At 47.4% G+C, this 25,101-nt stretch overlaps 1 protein-coding gene across 1 annotated transcript in view; it reads right to left on the bottom strand.

The window, feature by feature from the left end:
* The window catches only part of LOC742042 (collagen alpha-1(VII) chain-like), a 307,325-nt gene that overhangs the window by 112,192 nt on the left and 170,032 nt on the right, over positions 1-25,101 (bottom strand). Inside the window, exon 6 of the mRNA XM_063816125.1 lies at positions 4,394-4,694. The gene's annotated coding sequence lies outside the window, so the exon portion shown is untranslated. The remainder of the gene's footprint in view (positions 1-4,393; positions 4,695-25,101) is intronic.

Raw genomic sequence — 25,101 nt, 5'->3', positions numbered from 1 at the left:
TTTGTTGTAAGTTTTATCTGAGCCCAACACTGTCATCTGGTAACATGTGTTCAGTGGACATCATGCATTATTCAGGAAACAAAAAAATGTAGCCTCACTAGAGATTCTTATCTTAACTGATCATCAAGATGGCTAGATGAGGTGGTCAAAAGGGGTGGGACAGTGTGGAGAATGAGGCCCAGGGGCCACCCTTCTATGCTATCCTAAAGCAGCGCCCGGTACTTAGCCTGGGGATCCAGGCACTGACCTTCTCTCCTGTCCTTCAAAGAACTGTGATGCTCCGGTGTGGCACCCACAGAAAACCCCATTCATACATTTACAGTACGGCGCCCTTTTCCCTTTTCAGGGCCCCCCACCATCCTCACTGGCAGCCAAATCATGAATGACATGAAGCTTAGTCAGCACAAACTCAGAATAAAGAACCCTGAAAAGTTCTGAAGGGGAATTTGCTCTCTACTCTGGAATAGCTGGTGAAACATCCTTGCCCCACAGGCAAGAACGGCGGGCAGGTGGCTTGTATTCCCCACTTTGATTTCCTCATCTCTCCCCAAGGAACAACTTGGCCATAATTGTCTTCTCCGAGGCACTCTGGTTGTCATATTCCTTCCTTAGATGTGTTGGTATCACGGACAGATCTGCAATCGTTCTGCAAGCCTCAGAGTCCTCGCCTCCTCCCATTCAGTGCTGGCTTAACGCATCCTGCACTCAGAGTCCAGTTCCCAGCAGCACAGAGTGAATTCCCCCTTACTCTGAAAAGTCCCCTTGACTAGCTAGGCACGCAGAAAGATGCTGTCCTCAGCGCCTCTGGGCTCCCCAGTGAGCAGCCTCCCACACGCCTCAGGCATTGTGACCGGGAAAGCACTTTTAGCCTTATTGTCAAAATGCATTTGCTTCATTACCCAAAAAGGGCAGAGGCACAGCCTCTTGGTTGACGGTGGGCTCTTCTCAGGCTTCTTGGGTTGGTGTCCCGGTTCTACTACTTAAAGAGGCTTTTTAGGACCCTGAACAAGTACTCAAACTTGAGCTCTCTGAGCCTCAGTTTCTCATCTTAGAGGCTTGTTCCTGGTGTTAAGTGAGAATCTTTGCAGAGTTTAGCACTTGTCTCTGGATATTATAAGCCCATAGAAACGTCAGCTTTTATTAGCACCACTTAGGCAAATGCTAGAGACTTAACTTCTTCCTCTCCTCCCAGGAGGAAATGAAAAGGCCTCCCCTCTTTCTATCTCACCACCGTAACTTAGTGTAGGGGCTCAGCACATGGGGCCAAGGGAACAAATGAAGGCAATGAGATTGGGCCAAAGCCTGGGGCTTCCGTCAAAGGTTCTCAGCTCCAGACCTGGCTGTAACCCTCCCTTTCCAGTGTACTCATCTGTGAAAAAGAGTGGATTCAAACACTACCCGTCTGCCAGGTGCGCTGACAGGATTAAATGAGACAGTGCGCAGAAGAGGCAGTCTGTAAACTACCAGGGAAATCCAGCTAATTATAACAACAGCGCCTTTACTAGCAAATTCTGTAGAGGACATTTCACTAAGGACTGTCCTCCTGGCACCTCACTGAACACACACAGAGTCCCCAAGAAATCAGGAGACACATAACCTTTCTTCCCATTTTACAGATGTGGAAACTAAAGTTCAGAGGAGCTAAGGAGTCTGCCTGACACCAAGAGACAAATCCACAAATACAGGGCTGAAGTGTTGGTTTGCAAGCTGATGTCCTGTCCCCTCCTCCTTGTAAGGGGCTGGGGAGAGGGGGTTGCAATAACCCAGCACGTTGGCTCCTGCAGAAAAAAGAACCTCTTTCCAAGGCAGCCAAACTGATTAATGTTTTTAATTAATGTTTTTAGCCACACACACAAAGCAATGTTCCATGGAAATTAAAGAAATTAAAATTTCTAAGCTTCTCCCAGGAGCTGCCAAGAATCCTGGGCAGGCCAGGGTGTTTAGAGCCCGGTGCAAAGCAGAAGGTCATAGCCCCACCTCAAAACACTGAACCTGCTCAGCAGGGGGTCACTTCCCACCCACAGAGTGACAGGCCACAAGGAGAGAACTTGCTCAGAAATATGCCAATGCCAATAATTGGTGGGAGAAACAGGGAGTGAAGAGGAAGGTCTGATGGGAGGTGCTAGATCCTGGGACTGAAGGGTCAGGTGGCTGCCCCCAGACCCTCTGGCTATCCTCCCACCTGACACAGTTCTCAAGGATATCTACCTGCTGTGTGGTTGACTGAGGTCCCTGCACCTGATGTGGCCGAGCAAGCCATGGGCTTTCTACGGACACTGACAACACCTCCCTGATGTCTCCTGGGACCGCAGAAGGTCATGCTGGGCCCAACGCTGTGCTTTGACGTCTGAAGAGCCTGAGTGCCAAGGACAGGCTGACTCAGGACCTCCAAGGCTCCCAGGAGGTTCGGGGCAGAGGTGTGCTCTGTGTTAACATCTGTTCTCCTCTCTGCCAGCAGAATATCAAGCATGCCACAGTTTCACATCATCCATTCCTCTCTACAGGCCGAGAGGCAGGGCCGTATTGTCTTCCTTCTCCAATCAGAAGGTGAATTGCATAAGGGCTAGGTAACCTGAACAAGGGGAGGCAGTCCTACATGTAAGGCAGGTCTCTGTTGGAAAGATGGAGAGACCCAGGGTATAACACACATTGACTAATCACCATCTCTGCTACCAGTTCTTGGATGCCACCAGAACGTGGCCCAGGCAGTGGGGCCAACTGGGTGGGCAGATGGCAGCCAGGAGCAGCCACCAAGGGCTAGGGTAGGAGCCCTTGGCCACTTGGCAGGAGACAGTGAACAAGCTTCGAAATCAGCAACAGCACTTGGGTTCATGATGTGGAAATCATCAAAACACCATCGCCCACTGCAAATAGATCATGGAGGTAGACTATGGTACCTGCAAGAGCTGTAGATGGCAGAGAGTGGAGCAGTTTCCCCTGGGAAGCTCCTGAGTGCAAGCTCCAGCTTTGGGATATGTTCTTTCCCTCTGGAGAAGGCCCCAGAAAAGGACACAGAAACAGACACTGCTTCTCACAGGGAGTCAGCAGAGCCTGGCCCCCACGCTTGCTAGATTCTATCAAATCCAGCAAGCCGAGCATGGGGTGCAGGGCAGGGTGGGAAGTGCATAGTCTGCCCAGCTCTGAGCTGATCCTCACCAGTTAGTTGCTGTGTCAACATGGGAAGTCAGCCTAGCTTCTCTGGTCTTCATCTGTAAATCAAGGATTAAAAAAAAAAAAAAAAAAAAAAAAACAGCTACTCAGCCGGGCACAGTGGCTCACACCTGTAATCCCAGCTCTTTGGGAGGCTTAGGCAGGAAGATCGTTTGAGGCCAGAAGATTGAAACCAGCCTGGAAGGCTGGGCGCGGCGGCTCAGGCCTGTAATCCCAACACTTTGGGAGGCCGAGAGGGGAGGATCATGAGGTCAGGAGTTCAAAACCAGCCTGGCCAAGATGGTGAAACCCTGTCTCTGCTAAAACTACAAAAATTAGCCAGGGGCAGTGGCAGGCACCTGTAATCCCAGCTACTCGGGAAGCTGAGGCAGGAGAATCACTTGAAGCTGGGCGGCAGAGGTTACAGTGAGCCGAGATCACGCCACTACACTCCAGCCTGGGCGACAGAGTGAGAATGTGTCAAAAAAAAAAAAAGGAAGGAAGGAAGGAAAGAAAGAAAGAAAGAAAGAAAGAAAGAAAGAAAGAAAGAAAGAAAGAAAGAAAAGAAAAGAAAAGAAAAGAAAAGAAAAGAAAAGAAAAGAAAAGAAAAGAAAAGAAAAGAAACCAGCCTGGCCAACATGGCGAGACCCCTGTCTCCACTAAAAATACAAAAATTAGCTGGGCATGGTGGCGCATGCCTGTAATCCCAACTGCTTGGGTGGCTGAGGCAGAAGAATTGTTTGAACCTGGGAGGCAGAGGTTGCAGTGAGCTGAGATTGTACCACAGCACTCCAGCCTGGGCGACAGAGCAAAACTCTGTCTCAAAACAACAACAATATAAAACAGCTACTCCTGGACTGGGGTGGGGTGGATGGGAGTATTGTACTGCAGTGTCTGCAGAGTGCTCAACACAACCTCTGGCTCAGAGTGGGTGCTTGATAAACACTTTGTTATTCTCAGGGTCTAATTGTTGTCCTTATTCCTGTTGCCTGGTAGGCAAATTAGGTTTCAGGACAGATAGCCTGGATTTGAATCCTAGCTCTGCCACTTGCTGAGAATGTGACCATTGACAAACCACTCTACTTCCCGATGGCTCCGTTTTCTTATCTACAGAGACGTGGATGTGATCAGCAGCCATAGGGGACCATTGAGGATTACAGAATTAAAGCAAGTGGTGCAGTATGAGCTTTCAAAAATAACAGTCTCAACCCAAACTGAGGAGTGTTTCTACAAAACAACTTACCTGGACTCTTCAAAAATGTCAAAGTCGTCCGGGTGCGGTGACTCTCGCCTGTAATCCCAGCACGTTGAAAGGCCAAAGTGGGTGGATCACTTGAGGTCAGGAGTTCGAGACCAACCTGGCCAACATGGTGAAACCCCGTCTCTACTAAAAATACAAAACTTAGCCAGGCTTTGTGGCACACGCTTGTAATACCAGCTACTCGGGAGGCTGAGGCAGGAGAATCACTTGAACCCGGGAGGTGGGGGTTGCAGTGACCTGGGATCATGCCACTGTACTTCAGCCTGGACCACAGAGTGAGACTCTATATCAAAAAAAAAAAAAAAAAAAAAAATCATAGTCAAGTATGACTGGGTAACATGAGACACAGCCACTAAATGCAATAATGATCCATAATTGGGAAAAAAATAGTCAAAAGGGACATTATTGGGACTACTGATCAAATTGTGTGTGGCCTGAGGATTAGATAATACAACTGCAGCAATGCTAATTTCCTGAGTTTGATAATTACACAGTCGTTATGTAAAAGAATGTCGTTATCCTTGGGGAGCACACACTGAATATTTAGGGATGAAAGGGCATGTCTACAACTTACTCAAATGGATCAGGAAAAAATAGCGTATTTGGTGGTGGGGTGGAGTGTGAGTTAACAACTGATGACCTGGGTGTGCAGTAGTTCTTCATATGTTCATAATTTTTTTCTGCAAGTTTTAAATTATATTAAAATAAATAAGGACCACAAGCTACAGAACAAGAGGGCGAGAATCACCCTGAAGAGCCTGGAGTATTAACCATCCATGCAAGCAAGAAATCAAGCCTTTCTCAAAAAAACCTATGTCACCTTAATCACAAATGTTAGGATTTATTACGTAGAAAACTACAAAGGGTAAGGCTGAAATTTCATTTGAACCACCACCTCCGTCCAAGAAGAAGAAAGAAAAATGGATGGCTACTACTGTTCCTACAGCCCACAGCCAGGCTGGCAGGGCCATCAGGAAATAATTAGGCCACATCTGAGCCATCCAGCAGCCTGGCACATAGGTGAGCTGGGATTTGACCCCAGGCTGCCTCAACAGGAGGCCAGAGGGAGGCAGGTACTCCAAGTCAAGCAGCAGCCAGCCCCAAGATCAGCCCTTCCTCTGAAGCCGAGGCCCCATGCACTGTAAGGCTGAGCCCTTAATACGGCTGCAAACTTCAGGGGAGCCCAGACCCGTGTCTCCCTGCCCTGTGTACTCCCATCACACTGCCCCCACCACTGTGCACAACAGGTGCTCAACACTCGTCTGTAGATGTACTCATGGACACACATCTTCTTTTCAATAATGCACAGACTCTTTCAGGAAGAAGGAGCAAGAAACCTGCAACAACTGTGTCCCAGGGAGGAGAAACAGGGGTCTGGGGACATGAGGGTTGGCAGTCTTCATTGGAAAACTTTGTATACCTTTTGGATTTTGTGTCTTGTAAATGCTTTACTTATTCAAAAAGTTTTGTTTTGTTTTTCTTAATTCTTTTAATTGATTCATTTATTTTATTAATTAATTAATTAATTATTTTTGTAGAGGCAGAGTCTCACTGTGTTGCCCAGGCTGGTCTGGAACTCTTGAGCTCAAGCCATCCTCCCTCCCGTGCCTCCCAAAGTGCTGAGATCACAGGCATGAGCCACTGAACCCAGCCATTTTGTTTTTTTAATATAAAAGGAAAAAAAGAAATTGACAAAGTTACCTGTGAGGCTGCCATGAGTGCGAAGTCATGAGTAATCCCATGCTACTTAATGCTGAGTCCCCGGCACACAGCTGTTGCTCACTACGCTACACATCCTCTTGTTTTCAGAGGGTGAAGAGACTAGAATGATTAAAGACTCAGAGTCAGCAGCATCACTGATTTTACTGGAGAGTGTTTAGATTTGATCACCAAAAGTCCAGTCCTTATGTTTCTGAAACTCTAGAGCTGCTGTTAAAACAAGGTAGGAAAGCCAGCCTCAAGTAATCCTAACATCGTTATCCAACTCCAATAGGTGCCAGGAACTGTGAAGATGTTTTCATCCCTACAACAACCCAAGAAGGTGGGTAGGTGCTCATATTATCCCCATCTTACATTTCAAGAAACCAGGTCACAGAATGGTCACAAAAGGCGCCCAAGACCTCTGCAGAGGGAGAAGCCTGGTAGGTGAAGGAAGGAAGTCTAGCGCCAGAGACTGGGCTTCTAAAGTCTACAGTCTTGAAGGGAATGTGAGGACCACCACTGTCCCAGGAAAAAAGGATTTTGACTCAGAGAACCCTGGGTTCCAAGCCAAGCTCCCTCCAAAAGCCGCAGGTGTGGTCAGACAGCCTTTGGTGGCACCACCTCCTGGGAGGACTGAAGAAGATAATATGTGAGGAAATGCTTTGGAAACTGTAAAGTGCCATGCAAATCTCACCGTAGAAACAGAGGATGCAGTGGGGGCGTGGGAAGAAAGGAGGCATCTGGAAGTTCAACCTTACCAGGACGTTTTCCCTGAGCCATTAGAAGTATTTCCACTCCTAGTCTTCTACCTCAAACTTTCCTTTTTGTACTACACTTACATTCAACTTTCCCTCAAAAACATCCTTCCACTTCAGAGGTGTTAAGTTATTAAGTCAGCCCTAAATGTAAATAGTTTTCATTTCTCTAACCCCAAAAACCTCCCTTCCCGCCAGCATGCTTTGGTCTTGTCACCCAGAACATCAAAGCCATTGTTTTCCGTAAAAGCGTTCTGATCACTTGGGTGACTTGTGCAGATAAACACCACCCACCACATGCCAGGCTGTGCAGCACCTTCCTGGTGCCCTGTCAGGAGGTGAACGGGCCAGGAAAAAATGCCGAACTCTACTGGCAAATGCTTTGCACATGCTCACATGCCCTGCACCTCTCTCCAAGCTCTTTGGGTAGCCTTGGCCAGTCGCTTCCCCACAAGGGCCCTCTTGCAGAGGAAGGAGGTTGGACCAAGCAATCTCTAGTTCTCCTTGAGATCTAAAATCCACTGATTCCATCTCATCCTCCCTGCTAGGAACTTCCTGAAATATAATAGTTCATTTACAAACACACACACACACAGAAGCTAAGTAACTGCGTATAAGCTGGGCTCTAAGCCTGGGCGCGGTAGCTCACGTCTATAATCCCAGCACTTTGAGAGGACAAGGCAGTGGATCTCTTGAGGTCTGAAGTTCAAGACCAGCCTGGCCAACATGGTGAAACCCCATCTCTACTAAAAATACAAAAATTAGCTGGGTGTTGTGGTGGATGCCCGTAATCCCACCTACTCAAGAGGCTGAGGCAAGGAATCACTTGAACCCAGGGGGTGAAAATTGCAGTGAACCAAGATTGCACCACTGCACTATATCCTGGGCAACAGAGCGAGACTCTGTCTCAAACAAAACAAAAAAAAAAAAAAAAAAAAAGAAGCTGTAGTTTTTGGTGACTCACAGAGGAGAAAATATATTTTTCCACTTAGCTCAAAAGAATGGTTCCTCCATTCTTCAATTACTCAACTGATGTAATGATGTAAAGTCACCAAGCCAATGGGGCACCTGGGGAAGTTCCAGGCTCCTGGGAGTTCAAACGTCAATGAAGGTAAGTGAAGCAGGGAATTTCCTATGGTGGACAGGTGCGCCCAGAGGTGGGCTGCAACAGAGAGCCCCCTCCCTGAGAAAACATCCCATATCCATTCAACTCTCCAGCTCAATAAGCCACCTTCTAGGGAACCCAGGAAACACGGAGCCCAACGCTGGCCCAGAGCCCATCGTCCAGGAAGTCACGCCCCCAGTATGCAGGTTGCCTCTTCCAGGAAGTCAGTGTTGAGCCACCGCTCAGCCCAAACCCCCTAGACTATAACCTCCGTAAGGGTAGTAATCGTGACTGACATGTCATAGGAACATAATAGATATACACATTTGCTAAATGAATTACTCACAGTGCTTCCGTAAAGCTTAGGTAATTCCATTCCCCCCAATACTGTGTGCTTTTATGTACTAGATACTGGGGATAAAATGGTAAGCAAAGCAGATATTTGGCCAGGCACAGTGGTTCACACCTATAATCCCAGCACTTCAGGAGGTCGAGGCAGGAAGATCGCTTGATGCCAGGAGCTCAAGACCAGCCTGGGGAGCACAGTGAGACCCCATCTCTACAAAAATATTTTAAAAATTAGCCGGATGCTGTGGTATGGACCTGCAGGTCTAACTACTTGGGAGGCTGAGGTGGAAGGATCGCCTGAGCCCAGGAGATCAAGGCTGTAGTGGGCTATGATCATGCCAATGCACTCCAACCTGGGTGACAGAGCAAGACCCTTTCACTGAAAACAAACCACCACCGCAACAAAAAAACAAAGCAGATGTTTCTCCATCCAGGCTTCTTCTAAAGCAGTTACTAAAGTGCTGGCAGATGACCATCAGCTATCAGCCCTCTCTGGGAACTGCCTTGGCCGAATACAATCACCTTGTTCAAGATTAGGCATCCTTTGGGTGGTGGGGTGGGGGGCACATGAAATGACTGATCAACCCTCACCTCAATTCAGGACAATTCTGTAGGATCAGTCTAGCTCCCAGGCTCCTCTGGCATTGGCCTTTGTTGGGACATTGTTACAGCTCCACTTCTCCCTCTGCCCAACTATGGTTTCTTCTCCTTCAGTTTCACAGCTGTTGATCCCAAAGGAATCCCATAATAAACATCCTACTTGCTAATCTACATCTTAGCGTCTGTTTCCTAGAGAACACAGCCTGCATCGCAAAGGTTTATATGACAGATGCTCAGGCCTTGTGTCACCAAGATGAAGGTTCCAGGACCAGAAGGGCAAACATATCATAGCAAATGGGAGCTACTTTGTGGGAACACCTTGCTGACAAGGATGCAAAGCCTGGACTCAAGGCTGGCATCAACAAGCAAGGGTAGTGAGCAGTGTGCAAACACTTGTGATCATTTGAATGCGTGGATGAATCCCAGCTCATTGAGTTAGAGACCCATTTTCTTCAACTTTGTTCACCTAGCACCTAATATAAAAAAGGAGTTTGGTAAAACTTCTGTTGGGTGATTAGATGATGACCAGATGGACAAATAGATAGATGAACTTACACATTTGGTTGAGTTTATTGTTAGACAATAAATGAAAGATGATTATTTGGTACAGGTTAAATTGTGTCATTTGTGTAAAATATTAATCACAATGTCCAAATAACAATAATGCTAAAAATGGCAACTGCCAAGGCGGAAGGGTCACTTGAGGCCAGGAGTTTGAGATCAGCCTGGGCAACATAGTGAGACCTACAAACACAGACACACACGTAAATAAATTAGCAAGGCAGCTTAAGTCTAGGAGTTCAAGAATACACTGAGTTATGTTTCTGCCACTGCATTCCAGCCTAGGCAACAAAGCAAAACCTTGTCTCTAAAAACAATTATAATAATAATGGTCCGGGTGCGGTGACTCACACCTGTAATCCCAGCACTTTGGGAGGCTAAGGAGGGCAGATCACCTGTTTTCACGAGTTCTAGACCAGCCTGGACAATATGGTGAAACCTCGTCTCTACTAAAACCACAAAAAATTAGCCAGGCGTGGTGGCACGTGCCTGTAATCCCAGCTACTCAAGAGGCTGAGGCAGGAGAATCACTGGAACCCAGGAGGCAGAAGTTGTAGTGAGCCGAGATTGTGCCACCTCTGCACTCCAGCCTGGGCAACAGAGCGAGACTCCATTTAAAAATAATAATAATAATAATAATAATAATAATAAAAACATGACAACTAAGGCTGGATGTGGTGGCTCAGGAATGTGCATTGGGAGGCCAAAGCAGGAGGACCACTTGAAGCCAGGAATTTGAGACCAGCCTGGGCAACATAGTGAGATCCTGTCTCTACAAAAAAAATTTTTTTTTTTTTAAATTAGCCAGGTATGGTGGTACACACCTATAATCCCAGCTACTCAGGGAGGCTGAGGCAGAAGGATTGCTTGAGCCCAGGAATTTGAGGCTGCAGTAAACTATGATTGCACCACTGCACTCCAGCTTGGGTGACAGAGCAAGACACTATCTCTTAAAAAAAGAGAAAGAGAAGTAAGCTACTCATGGAGAACTTCCTGTAAGAGGTAACTTGTGATCAGCAGCTTGAAAGAAGTGACAGTGTGGAAGTAAGCATGCAAGAGAAGAGAAGAGCAACAAGACATTAGCACATAAGCCCTGACTCTGCTCTGCTCATCAGATGCTGGGGTAAATATAACACTGTCACTAGGATAGCCCAGCAATGCATGGGGAAGCATGCTGTCACCTAACACCCATCACCACGGATGTGGGTGAGAACATGCCTGCAACCAGGGGAGATGAACAGTTGACAGAAGGCACCGAACTTACAACTGCGGTTTACAGACTTAATCCTATAGTGATAAGAAGCCTTCGAGCTTATGGAACTAAGGTGTTGGGTGACAGCTAGTAATGCAAGTGTCAGAACTGATACAAGGTATCTTTTTTTTGAGACAGAGTCTGGCTTCGTTGCCGAGGCTGGAGTGTGGTGACGTGATCTCGGCTCACTGAAACCTCCGCCTCCTGGGTCCAAGAAATTCTCCTGCCTCAGCCTCCCGAGTAGCTGGGGTTACAGGCATGTGCCACCATGCCAGGCTAACTTTTTTGTATTTTTAGTAGAGATGGGGTTTCACCATGTTGGCCAGGCTGGTCTCGAACTCCTGATCTCAAGTGATCCGCCCACCTCAGCCTCCCAAAAGTGCTGGGATTACAGGTGTGAACCACCATGCCCAGTCAAGATTTCTTAAATAGTCCAACCTTTGAACTGTCCACAGTTTCTTCAGGTATCTCCTGCAGCAGATGAGGGCTTAGGAAGTACCTGGAGCCTCCATTGTGAGAAAACAGCTTCAGGAGCAGAACCCACACTTGAGAAGCCCAGACTCCAGCTTCAGTTTCCCCCCAGGAAATGTACACACCCTGGGGGCCATCCTCATTCAGATGCCCACCAGACCTACTGCACATCCTTATTTCTGAGGGTGATCCCTGGAGAAACAGATGAGAGGATTAAGGACAAGGGGAATAAATTAGAGCCTGGGCTTTGTGCAAACAAGAGTAAGTGATGAGGACAATAAGAAAGGGATAGTAAAGTTTGCTTGGGAAAATCACAAAACCAGTGGCGTCACAGAGGCTATTTGTTAAGTGGTACGAAGTATTCTAGAGAACACTGATGCCTTTAGCCTATTACTACACATCGTGGATCTGGGAGCACCTAAAACACTAAATACTGGGGCTGTCAGAGATGGCAGGTGGGATGACAACTCAAAAAACCAAACTCCAGGGCAGGCTGGGATGCTGTGTGTCAGGTTGAAGGTCACAAGTCACAAAGAGGCAGTAAAGCTCAGAGCTGAAGCAGACAGGCCTTGCTGCTGAGCTACCTGGGCTGGAACTGAGTCTCCACCACTTCCTTCCTGTGTGACCTCTGTGTGGCAGAGCAACGAGCACCTCCCTGAGGCTCAGACCTGATCTATGATATGGGGATAAGGATACAGAGCCCCCAAAGTGTCTGTCAGAACTGAACATGACCTGTGCCAAGCCCCTGATGCCTGGTTAATGTTCAATAAGTAGGTGCCGGTGTTATTATAACCATAGGTCACAGTGCCATCCTTTCCACCTGTACTCCACAAATCCCTAGGGGGTCAAGAGAGCCTCCTGAGTGACTTCTGGGGGCCAGGTGGAGATGTGAGGTTCAGCAGGAGGACTATAACCCTATTTTTATCAAAGCAGCTCTCCTTTAACAAGTTACAGGTATAAAGCTTGCATATAAGATTTCAGTAGCCAGTGGAGTTTGAGGGCTTTAAGACAGTAGAAGAACTTCAAATATTCATCCTCTTGTTTATTAGTAATAATAATAAACACTCAAGAAAGCAAGGAACTCATCTAAACTCACCTGGCAAGTCAGAGGCAGGGAAAGGGAAGCTGCAGCTGCTGGCCCTGAATCTCCCACACAGGCAATTAAAGCTGCTCTGGAGAAGGGTTGGAAGAGATGACCTCTGAGGTTTCTTTTAACTCTGAGATTCTGCAACTGCAAGTTGAAATTCTAACTCCCATCCTTTTATTCCCCCTGAGTTGAATGTGGGCATTTCTGCAAACCCAAAGATGTAAGCTCCACTCTCCCTTAGAGACAACAAGGCTCTTTAAAATCCATCCTGGCTTCTCCCTGCTAGCCTCAGCCTTCCTACAGAGGAAGGTTCCAGCTGGAGAGCTAGGGAGGGCTCCAGGCACTCAATGTCAGACAGGCAGAGACAAACAGGGCTAGAGAAGCCTCCAGCTCCACAGGATGTGGTGAGTGAAGCAGCAAGAGAAAACCAGAAAAAACCATCTAGAAACACAACAGCCCCACAAATAAAGAGACAACATGAACACACAGGGACTTTTCTTCTCTTCGTTTTTCAAGCTAGGAAACCCAAAAATAGTTGAAGGAGCTGTATCTCAAAGCTTTCTGAAGAAAAACCCTGCCTAGCTCATAAGACAAATCTAGGGGGACAACTGTTAAGTTTGAAGTCATAAAGACCATAAGGCCAGTTCAGTGATTTCATGCAGAACACCACGACGTGAAGAGCAGGGTGTTGCAATCCCAGCCTTCAAACTCAGGGGCCAGTGTGCTAAGCTGAATTTCATACAAAGGCTCAATGTTGAAGCTCGCTCATTTTAAGTCAAGGCTGCGTTGCAACTGGCTCAACTTGAAGGCGTCCACATGGAAAGTAACAAACTTGGCTGGAGGAGCAGCCAATGTCAGCATTCCCAAAGAGAGTTGGTAAACACACAGAGGGAAAAAAGAAAATTGGCCTCACTAAGGATAAAAAAAATATATAAATCTAACAAGAGATCATTTTGCATCCATTGAATGATAATTTTTTTAAGCTAATAATACCCAGTGTTGATGAGGTTGTGGTGAAACTGGCATGTCCACATGTTGATGGAAGCAGCATAAACAACCTTATTTGAAAGCAATTTGGCAATGTGGGTCAAGAGTCATAAAACTGTGCCCTTTGACTCAATAATCCTGCTGAGAATCTGTCGAAAAGATTTTCCAAGAAGAAAAAGGTTATACGCACGAACATGCTCATGGCACCCTTAGAAGTGTAACGGCAAACTACTAGGCACTTTAATTTTTAACAACAGAGAACTGATTTAGAATATGACTTGTCCACTTGATGAACCATTATATACTCTCTAAAAATGATCATTTGTAAGCTGCTTTAATAAAATGAAAAAACATTTAGGGTATATCAAATGTTTAGGATATATTATAATAAAAATGTTTCCGCTTTAGGATAAAAAAAAAGTGACTACAAACTATTCCCTACACCTATGACTATATAAAATCATTAATTAATGTAAAGACAAAACATATCAGATATCTGAAAACAATCTGATTAGTCAAGGAAGAGTTACGGATTTTGTTTTCTCACCCGTATCTATTCTTTGGAAATACAATGCTGTGTAATAAGTGACATCAATAATGATGATGGGCTGGGTGCAGTGGCTCGCACCTGTAATCCCAGCACTTTGGGAGGCCGAGGCAGGTGGATCATTTGAGGTCATGAATTTGAGATGAGCCTGGCCAACACGGTAAAACCCCATCTCTACTAAAAAATACAAAAGTTAGAGCCGTGTAGCAGTGCGCACCTGTAGTCCCAGCTACTCAGGTGGCTGAAGCAGGAGAATTGCTTGAACCCGAGAGAAAGAGGTTGCAGTGAATCAAGATCGTGCCACTGCCCTCCAGCCTGGGTGAGAGTGAGACTCCATCTCAAAAGAAAAATTAATAATAATAATGATGATGATGATGATGATGATGCTGACTTTTTTTGGGAAAACTTCAATAATGTATAAAATTAGGATAAAACTCTGGGGAACTGGAAATAGAATTCAGGATATGAGAAAGGATCAAACTCAGAGGCATTTGAGCATCAAGTCAAAGAAATATGATCTCTAATCAGAGAATGGAAACTGTAGGCACCAATGGGGTGATATATTAGCAACGTCAGCTCTCCAGGCCCCATGGCACATCCGGCAGTATCTGATCATCTCAGCTTTGTCTTCTTCCTCCTCCTCCTCACACAGCCCAGTGTTCAAAGAGGAACAGAAAAACCCAATCTGTGTAATTTAAGTGCCCACCCTTCGAAAATATAAAGCCCTGCTGAGAGGCCAAGAAATAACCTAAATACTGAATTTCCTAAACTGTGTCTTCTTTTTTCTTTTTTCTGAGACGGAGTCTCGCTCTGTCCCCAGGCTGGAGTGCAGTGGTGCGATCTCAGCTCACTGCAAGCTCCGCCTCCCGGGTTCACGCCATTCTCCTGCCTCAGCCTCCCGAGTAGCTGGGACTACAGGCATCCACCACCACACCCGGCTAATTTTTTTGTATTTTTAGTAGAGATGGGGTTTCATCATGTTAGCCAGGATGGTCTCGATCTCCTGACCTCGTGATCCACCCGCCTCAGCCTCCCAAAGTGCTGGGATTACAGGTGTGAGCCACTGTGCTCAGCCTTCTTTTTTTTTTTTTTTTTCAAAAAGGCAACTTGGGTCAGCTTCTACACTGGCACTAGAAGTAATGAGGAACTTTAGTTTTCCATCAGGTGGGACCCAGTTGGGATTTCCAGTGTGGACCACAATCCCAACACACAGTTGTCCTCACTGAAAGTCCAAGCAGGGGTGGCCAAGGCAAAGGTAGCACTTTGGAATCGCAGGGGACCTAAGTCTAGTTCTGACTCCAACACTACCAGCTCTGTGCCTTTGGGCATGTTACTTTACCCCCATGACCTCAGTATTCACATCCATAAAATGGGGACGTTTCAGAACTTTCCTCCTAGCAGCATGGTGAGTACTTAGTGTAGCTCCTGGCAGTAGTCACGGCTCACTAACTGGTGGCTCTCTCCATTATTCTTATTTCCTATGTACCCCTGTCATTGATTCGTCTCCCAGGTCTTCAGGTACCAGGTGTGCACACATGGCAAGGGAGGGCACACAGGTAAATGACTAAATGCAGCTGAACAGCCAGGCATGGTGGCCCACACCTGTAATCCTGGCACTTTGGGAGGTCAAGGCAGGAGGATTGCTTGGAGTTCAAGACCAGCCTGGGCAACATAGCAAAACTCCATCTCTACAAAAAATATATACATATATAAAAACTTAGCTGGACATTGTGGCATGCACCTGTAGTCCTAGCTACTCGGGAGGATTGCTTGAAGCCAGTAGTTCGAGGTTATAGTGAGCTATGATTACATCACTGCACTCCAACCTGTGTGACAGAATGAGACTCTCTCTCTAAAAATTTGTTTTAATTAAAAATTTTTTTTTAATATACAGCTCAAACTTGGCTGACATTAGGATCACCTGGGAGCTTCAAGAAGCACAGATGCCCCAGTCCTTCCCAGAACAATTATGTCATCAGTTTCTCTGGGAGTGGAACCCTGGCAAAGCTATTTCTATTTATTTATTATTATTATTTTTGAGACAGAGTCTTGCACTGTTGCCCAGGGTAGAGTGCAATAGCGGGATCTCGGCTCACTGCAACCTCTGCCTCCTGGGTTCAAGTGATCCTCCTGCCTTAGCCTCTTGAGTAGCTGGGATTACAGGTGCCTGCCACCACACCCAGCTAATATTTTGTATTTTTAGTAGAGACAGGGTTGAACCATGTTGGTCAGGCTGGTCTTGAACTCCTGACCTTGTGATCCGACCACCTCGGTCTCCCAAGGCACAGCTATTTTTAAAGCTGATTCCACTGTGCCACTGGGTTGGGGCACATCTAACTCAAGCAGGAGCAACCCAGTGATAATTGACTTAGGCCACAGTTCAACAGCTCCAATTGAAACCATCGAACACCCTGTGAGTGACCAGCAAATAAATGGCAAGGGGCTCCCCAACTCCCTGCCTGCTGCTCAGCCCAGTCACTTTCTGCAAAGCAAGAAAGCTGGCCGGCTGGAGTGGCCTGCCCCACGGAGGCCACTGGGAAGCACCTGACCAATATGGGTGGCGCACTGACAGTCCTGGGGTGAACACAAGCCCCTGGGGCAGAACTTCGCCCCAGCATGCAGCTTGAAGGTCTTGCTGCTGCCATCCCAACACTGGAGTGCAGCAGTAGTTCCTGAGGAATCTGCAGGCTCCTCAGGAGCAGGTGTCCAGGGAGGCTGAGGCCAGATGCCTTGCCTTTCCCAGCCCCAGTGAAGAGACCAGGACAGCAATTCTCAGACTGGCTTTTCCAAGGGCGATCTGAGTAGAGGAGGGGCTTGCTGGGCCATCTTCACCACAGTCATCTGCCTGACAGTCTCCCTTGGTCGGACTGTCCAAAGACCAGCATTCTACTCTTCCTTTCTCCATTTCTAAAGAATCCTCAGTAAACAGCCTGGAGCCTCGATAATAACAGCCCATTTCTGTCCCGGTGGTGACAGATATGCTAAGAATGTTCCATGCACACAACCTGCAGTAGCTCCTGTAACCTCACAGTGGGCATTTGGGGTTGATGCTGTCCTTATCCCCATTTTACGGATGAGAAAAGCGAGGCCCAGAGAGGTAGTCTACCTTGTCCAAGGTCATAGCAGACTGGAACTCGTGGCCTGGCATGGGTTCCAGAGGCTGGGCTGTTCTATGCTACACTGCAGTGCCCTGGCTTGAGGGCTGCCCTCTTCATTGATTCCTTCCTTTAATCAAAAAATATTATTGGGCCCCTGCTCTATGCCAGTGCAGGGCAGGGGGCTGGAGCTATTGCATGGGAAGAGATATAGGCGGTCTTCTCAAGAGCTCTCACCTGAAAGCTAACTGTCACAAACAATCCCTAACAGATCATGTACTCTTGGAAACCTCTCTAAGGAGTGTGGGCCTGGACTGCCTCCTGCAGAGGCCCAGCAGGGGACAGAGGCAGAGGAGCAGTGGATCAGGGTGCAGGCTGCAGGGTCAGGCAGACCTGGAGGTGAATGCCAGCTGTGTAGGGACTGGCTGCATGATCTGGGCAAGCTCCTCCCTGGCCCTCGGCTGCCAAGGCCTGCTATGCAGAGCAAATGAGAAACTGTCTGCCCTCCATAAAAAAATAGCTCCGACTAGTTAGAAATCAGAAGTGCAGTTTAGAACCGGGGCTGGCAATCTTTTTCTTTAAGGGTTAGACAGAAACTATTTTAGGCTTTTTGCAGGCCACAGGGTCTCTGTAAGGACCAGACTCTGCTGTTATAATAGTACCTAAGCAGCACTGATAGCACATAGAAGAATTGACATGGGTATGTGCCAATAAAACTTTATTTACAAAAACTGATAGCCTGTCAGTTTGCTGGCCTCTGATTTAGATGACATGAGATGGGACATGTAACAGCCATGACATCAGTTAGCTGAGTGATAACCTGCTCTGTTTTCATTTTCTTTTGCCTCCTCCTAGAGCACTTGGGCTTTAAGGTAATAGTGATTCCCAGTTTTTTGAGGTTTCCTACTTTCTTTGGTGGTCTTTAGTTTTTGTTTTTATTTTTTGGGGAGGTGTCTTACATAGCTTTATTTAACCCTACAGTGCCCCTAACCAAGGTTGAGACCCCAGTCATAAGTCTTCTCCCTGGCCCCTGTTAGGCTGTGACAGAGGGTTGGAGATTGACGGCTAGTAAAAAAACAAGTCGGCCGGGCGCGGTTGCTCACGCCTGCAATCCCAGCACTTTGGGAGGCTTAGGCGGGCGGATCACGAGGTCAGAAGATCAAGACCATCCTGGCTAACACGGTGAAACCCCATCTCTATTAAAAATACAAAAAAAATTAGCCAGGCGTGGTGGCGGGCGCCTGTAGTCCTAGCTACTCGGGAGGCTGAGGCAGGTGAATGGCGTGAACCTGGGAGGCAGAGCTTGCAGTGAGCTGAGATTGCGCCACTGCACTCCAGCCTGGGCGACAGAGCAAATCATGGCAGATGGAGAGGAATGTGAATGCGGACAAAACTCTGTAGCTTATGCTGAAATGTGTGCCCCCTGAGGGTCTGAGGAGACAGAGAAAGGAGAAGAGAAGGTTAGGCATAGCAGGAAAGGTGAGTAAGCCACACGCCTGGATGCACAATTCCTGCTCATATGGTAAGGCCTTTCCTTCTTATTCAAGAGCGAAAGGGGGGTTGGGCATACTTGCTCCAGGCAGAAAGGGCTGCTGGAGACCATGGGTGTCAGAGCCCTGTCTTCTTGTCTTCTTTTCTGGGAAGAAAAGTTCCACTTCATCCATGCAACAAGTTCCTATCACCCCTGGGCCCACTGCAAAGAAGATCTCCCAGACTGGATGGACAGCGCTGCTCCTGCTCTGTCCTCTGCAGACAAGCTTTTGTCCTGGGCCAATAGTGGCCTCTATGTCAGACAGGCCAGGGTTCAATCCCAGCACTTGCACTGGTAAACTGTGTAGACCTTAGGCAAGTTTCTTATTTCTGAGTCTCACTTTCCCATCTTTATCTTGGTGGTGAAAATAGCTATATTCATCCACTCAGCAATCATTTACTGGAGTGGATATGACTCTTTACTTCCTAGCACTGTACCCAGGAAGGGCTGAGAGAAGCCTGGAACACAGTGAGTACTCAGGAAGAGGCAGTGAAGAGGACTGCAGATTCCTTGGAAGCCCAGCACAATGCTGACTCACAGGAAACAAACAGGAATGTTTGAATGGCTGCATACCAATCTGAGGATGACTTGAGCCCCCAGATGGTCAGTGTCCAACTCAGAGGGCTGTAGAACTTCAGAACATGATATGTGGTGGCCAGCAGGGGCTCCAAAAGGCATCCTGGAAAGGCCGGGGTCTGAAATGAACAGATTTTAGGTGGGTCAGAAAAGCTCTCAGCCAGGGAGAATCAAGATAAAGGAATGGAATCAAGATAAAGGAATGGAAACCAGCAGAGCCTGGGGGTCGCCACCTGGTTGATGCAAACTACGGGTTGGAGGCTTGGATTACCAGATTTCAGCAGATTTAATGACAAATCCTATGACATAATAAATACCCATTAATAATGAAGAATGAAAGAGAGGATTCCCAGCCATATCAGCAGAGGCAAGTGTCAAAGTTCGCTTATAAACATGCAATTCCTTGCTCTAAATGGAGTCTAGGAAAGCCATCACCTCAAGATAGGATGAGATTCCCTTCTGTATTAGATTCTCAGGGCTGCCGTACAAATGGTCGCAAAATAGGTGGCTTGAAACAACAGAAATGTTTTCTCTCACTGTTCTGGAGGCTGCAAGTCCAAAATCAAGGGGACAGCAGGGCCGTGCTGTCTGTGAAGCCTCTGAAGGGAAACCCTTCCTTGCCTCTCCTGGCTTCTGGTGGCTGCCAGGAATCCATGGCCTCCCTTGACTTGGTGCTGTATCCCTCTAATCTCCACCTCCATCATCACATGGCCTTCCTCCCAGAGTGTGTCTGTATCCACGTGTCCTTTCTCTTACAAAAACATCCTTCATTGGATTAAGAGCTTACCATACCCCAAGATGACCTCACCATAACTTTATTACACCCTCAAAGATCCTTCCAACTAAGGTCACGTTCAAGGGGACAGGGGTTAGGACCTGAACATATCTATTTAGGGGATACAATTCACCCACTGTACTAACCCTTTTAGGGCCTCCCTGATACACCCCACTGGCCAGCTTTTGCCTAAGCCAGGCCTCTCGGTGTGTCTTCAGTTAACAGGAACGTAATCCTGCGTCCCTGGTGGCAACTGTAAAATCAGAGAAGCTTCATGTGCTGACCTCATCTCCAAGAGCACTTACGTTCTGCATCCACGTCAGTGCTGTCTTGGTGTCTCCCTAATGGTATTTTTGAAAGAGGTTTCAAACCACCCCCCATCCCACCCCACCCTACAGCTGAGCCAGCACTCTACACTCAAGAGGCATCCAGATGCATGGTGTCTTAACAACAGACATCCCCAGACCTGCAACATTTAGGAAGCCAGGCAGTTAGTGAGGGACCATCGAGGACAGATCCTGTTCCCAAAAGCCAGGCAGGAGGGTCACTTTGGAAAAGGGACGTATACACCCCTGCCTGTTTTGCAGGTTCTCCCAATCAGTTCTGACAGATCCAGAACTTCTCCCCAGCTGCCATTTGGAAAACCCTATGCAATCTGTGTATGGAGTCAGCCAGGCAGACCTTCCACAAACATTTGTCAGGCTCCACTCTCCTACACAGGATTGTTGGCTGAGCACAAATGTGAACAACGGTCAGCACCGAATAGGAATGAGTGCTCCAAAGTCATACGTTTTCGGAGCCTTCAAACCCAAAGCGCCCTCTCAAGGCAGCATCCAAGCACATACTACAGGCGCTCAATAAATGTCAGTGGAGGCAAACTGACCAGAAAGACTTTTCCAGTCTGTAAAGGGAGCCTGTGTGTGCTCAGAGACTCAGCAATGAATCTCCTGTGAGATGTCTGGCAAGTTACAGGACCATCGTGAGCTCTTCTCCTTATCTGGATGTAGAAAGCTGACATTAAAAGGAGTCTTAAAGCACTCGCCATACTTTTCCTTTCCGTCTTTGTGGCAGGAGCAGTACTGCCCAGGCAAGCTGTCCTTTATTCAGGAGATGGCTCAAAGTAGGCTGGGAAAATACAGGGTGAGCCTTTCCTGACGAGGCCTTATTCTTGGCAGGGCCACAGAGCACCCTCTGGACTGAGCTTTCTGGTAGATGCCAGGCAGAGGCATTTACTGACCTCGTGGTACTGTCCAGAACATGCACAGATGAACACACCACTTGCTCAGGGTGGCCCCAGTGCTAGGCTCTGCCGTTTTTCTTCCTTTCAGCCAGTATTGTATTACAAGCCACTTTGTGTCCCACACAGGAGGAGACTTGGGCAAACAAGAGCGCAGCCTTCGTGGGACTAATCCCAGGCTCCTCTCCTCCTTCCCCCCTCTTCTCTAAGCCCCCCAGAAGTTAACCTCTCCTTCTCCCCACTTCACTGCCCAGTTCATTCTTCATCTTCCAGGAGAGATCCCGGGTCAGGTTTTCCATTCAAAGAAAGGCCCTGTCCTTCTGACCTGTCCCTTTGTCATCAGCGGGTGGGTATGCATCCATTCTCACCAAACAGCATCCAACCTGCAATCAGCCCTGGGGTGGGTGTCCCATGAGCCTCCAGAAACAAACACTCATTACCCAAGGCGTTGTCAGGTGTGCCACCCTCGAATTAAAGTCTTCCAGGCCTAGCATCAGCTGCCTCCTCGGGATTTTCCTTTCTGGGGCAAAGGGGCCTAGGGCTCAGGACCCATCTCAGCCAGCAAACCCACTAGCCATAGCTCTGGGATACCCGTGACGGGGGGCATGGAGTCTCGGCACATCAAGGGAAGAAAAAAAGAAAGGCATTCTAATATCCCCATCAGCAGGTACTCCCCACCATACCCCTAAAAGATGAAAGGACAATCCCAACAGTCAAATGGTTTCCTGAAAAGTCCTTCCTATGTCCCATTGTGGCTCACACTTGACTTTTACAGCGCTGACGTATGCTGTCCAATGGGGTGGCCACTGGCTACATAGGGAGGGCTATTTAAATTTAAGTCTGTTGAAATTAATTCACACAAAAATTGCAGTCCCTCAGCTGCTACAGCCCCAGGTCAAGTGTTCAACAGCCCCACGTGGCTAAGGGCAAGGATGTCAGGCAGTTCAGGTTACAGAAAGCTCTTCACTGCTCCCAAGGCCTTATCTGGCTGCTGAGAAGAGGGGCAAGCTCCATACCCCATCTTGTGCCCCAGTTATGTCCCAGTTTAGCTTCCTAGAGGTATAGTGGAAAACAATTCCATAGTGAGAGAAATGGGCATAGCTCAGAAATCAGCAAAAGAACTAGTGTGGGGTCTTTTCTAAGACTCAGGGTCCAAGTGCAGCTCTGTTACTTACTAGGTGCATGAACCTCAGCAATTCAGGTCACCTCTAGCTTCCTCATCCCCACAATGGGGGCAAAAATACTCTCCCTGACTCTTTCCACAGCTTTTGGTACAATTATGAGACTCCATAACCCAGGTAAATTCAATACCATACAGTGGCAGGATCAAAAACAACACTGTACTATTAACGTTTGCATTCTCTTAGACGCTGTTATTATCATTCTTGTTTTGTTATGAAACCATCAGCTACATTGATCCACCAGCATTTATAGGGACTCTAAGTAATGCAATTTAATTTAATGCAAACCAAGCAAGCTACCCCCTCCATGTGCCTCTGGCAAAACCTCTAAAACTGGACTTTCAATTATACTATTTATTGTGACATTCTCTTTCACTGGTTTTACAGCCCTGATTCTGCATTCACATCAAAGTAGTCTTTCCAAAAGGTAAATCCTGTAACCTCCTTGCCTCTCCCCCTCACCTAAAGTCTGCATCATCAGGAAGGTAGGATGGAAGCTCTTCAGAGCTTCAAGCACAGAGCTCCTGGCGGACTCTGAACAGCCTGCTCATCTCCTGCCAATCTCTGTTCTGCACCCAACACCTGACTCTGTTAGTTCCTAGATGTAGGGCAGAGGCTCGGACACCCAGCTCAAAATGGACCAAAAGGCAGCAGGCGGTGCAGGGAGCCGCCTTCTCTAAATAACTCTACTGCATCTGAAGTGCCTGCAACTGACACATCCAAGGGCAGAGCGGAGAGAACAAGGAAGGGTCCCCCAGGACCCAGGATGGCCACTTGGCTTTAAATGGGGGGTGAACAGAGCTGTGTCTTTGGCCTCTCTGTGACTGTGCCAGGACGATGCCACATTCCTAGTGACAGATGTAACGCCAGAGCCTACAGCAAGCCTTAGAGTGAGCAGCTGCCTGAGAGACCAATCATAACTGTCCAGCCCCATGGTAAACTCTCTGTCTGACGCTGTGAGGGGTAGGGGGAGCCTGAGGCTCTGATGAATCTGCCAACTGGCTGTGAGAAAATGTGTACATTATACCCACTAAGGGGGCAACATTTTTTCACTGGTGAACTTGGGTAAAGTATATGAGGGAGTTCTTTGTACTCTTCTTGCAGCTTTTACTCAATGTGAAAGTGAAATTATATCAACAAAATTTTAATTACCTTTTTAAAATATGTATCTATTTCTCATATAAGATAAGAAAAAGTGACAAAACCACAGAAAAGAGCATCTGGATATGAGGTCTAAACCTTGGCTTTCCCCAGAAGTGCTGGGGCCTACTAGTGTGGGTTGAATGCTGTCTTCACCCACCGAAAAAAGATACTGCCCTTAGAATCTGGTGCCTATGACCTTATTTGGGAAAAGGGCTTTTGCTGATGTAATGAAGTTAAGAATCTTGGATAGGCGTGGGGGCTCACGCCTGTAATCCCATGCTGTGGGAGGCTGAGGCAGGACAATGGCTTGAGCTCAAGAGTAGGAGAGCTGCAAGGGGAACATGGTAAAACCCCATTCTTAAAATAAATCAATAAAATAATAATAAAATTAAATAAAGTTGTTTAAAAATAATAATCTTGAGATGAGATCATTGGAGGCCCTAAAAGATGAGGAGAGACGGACATAGAGAAGGTACGTGGAGACAAGAGCAGAGATTGGAATGATTCTGCCACAAGCCGAGCAACATCTAGTGCCACAAGCAGCTGGAAGAGGCAAGGAAAGGGTGTCCCTTAGCACCTCAGAGGGTGTCAACCTCGCTGACACCTTGATTTCAGACTTCTGGCCTCCAGAACTGTAAGACAATAAATTTCTGTTGTTTTAAGCTACCAAATCTGTAGAAATTTGTTACTGCAGCCACAAAAAAACAATAAGGGCCTTTGCCTCCAGCAGGAGAAGGAAGCCAGGCTTTGACTCAGGAGGGTCTGAAGCCCAGTGTGGCTAGAACCCTTCCGAGGACCTCCATCATCCAGTTCTGCTCCCACTGGTGGCTTTGGTTGGTCGCTGCTGTATCCGCCAAGCTGAGAATGGGCCACCACATGACAGGCATAACCAGGAACTATTTCTGAACCAGTGAGCTAATGTCCTCCCACTCTGACATCCAGGTGCATGCAGGCCTGCTGCAGGGAACACACCACCGAACATCTGGGAATGACAACTGTCGAAACAGGACTCCCAGCAGATGCTGCTCCTCTCCAGGCATGGCTGACTTGCCCCTCTTTGCCCAGCCTTCCCTGAACCCATCTGCTTGTCCTGGAAGGACGCTCCTGGGGGTCATCGTCGTCATGGCACTCCTCCATCTGCAATAAGCCTTCGCAGTCCCTGTGGGGATCCCCCTCCAGCTGTGAGTTCCCTGACGGTGCAAATTCAGCCATTCTCCACTGGACATTCAACCCCTGACAAACGTTACTGGACGAATAAACGATCCTAGAACTGAAAACAGAATATGAAGATATTTCTATTCCAACTCTTCAGTCAATATATATTCAAACCAAGAATCAGAGAAGTGGAGGGAACCACCAGGACCAGGTCCCAAGGCACGCAGGACAAAGGCCATGCTGGATTTAGGGCAGGACTCCATTCCTCCATTCCAACCCCACCTGGGCCCCAGCTAGATCAGCTTCCTCCCGAAACATCATTCCCTGATGTTTCCCAAGTGCCAAAAATCATGCCTGACACGTAGTACATGTTTGAGTGAATATTTATTAAATAGGCCCAGAAGTCAGAGTGGAGATGTACAAAGTTGGTTTCAATATTTGTAAATGCTGCTGCTTCAAAAAAAAGGTGGAGGGGGGTGGGGGGTGCTGCCTTTCTATGGAAAAGTTAAAAATATCTAAGGGTGCTAAATCCCCCTGTGTTAGTAGTTCAGGGAACTTTTCTGCCACACTTTTTCTCAGAGGA

The sequence above is a fragment of the Pan troglodytes genome, chromosome 7, assembly GCF_028858775.2.
Source record: "Pan troglodytes isolate AG18354 chromosome 7, NHGRI_mPanTro3-v2.0_pri, whole genome shotgun sequence".
NCBI lineage: Eukaryota > Metazoa > Chordata > Mammalia > Primates > Hominidae > Pan > Pan troglodytes.
The sequence above is the reverse complement of the archived record's forward strand: the minus strand, read 5'-3'. Positions and strand labels throughout refer to the sequence as shown.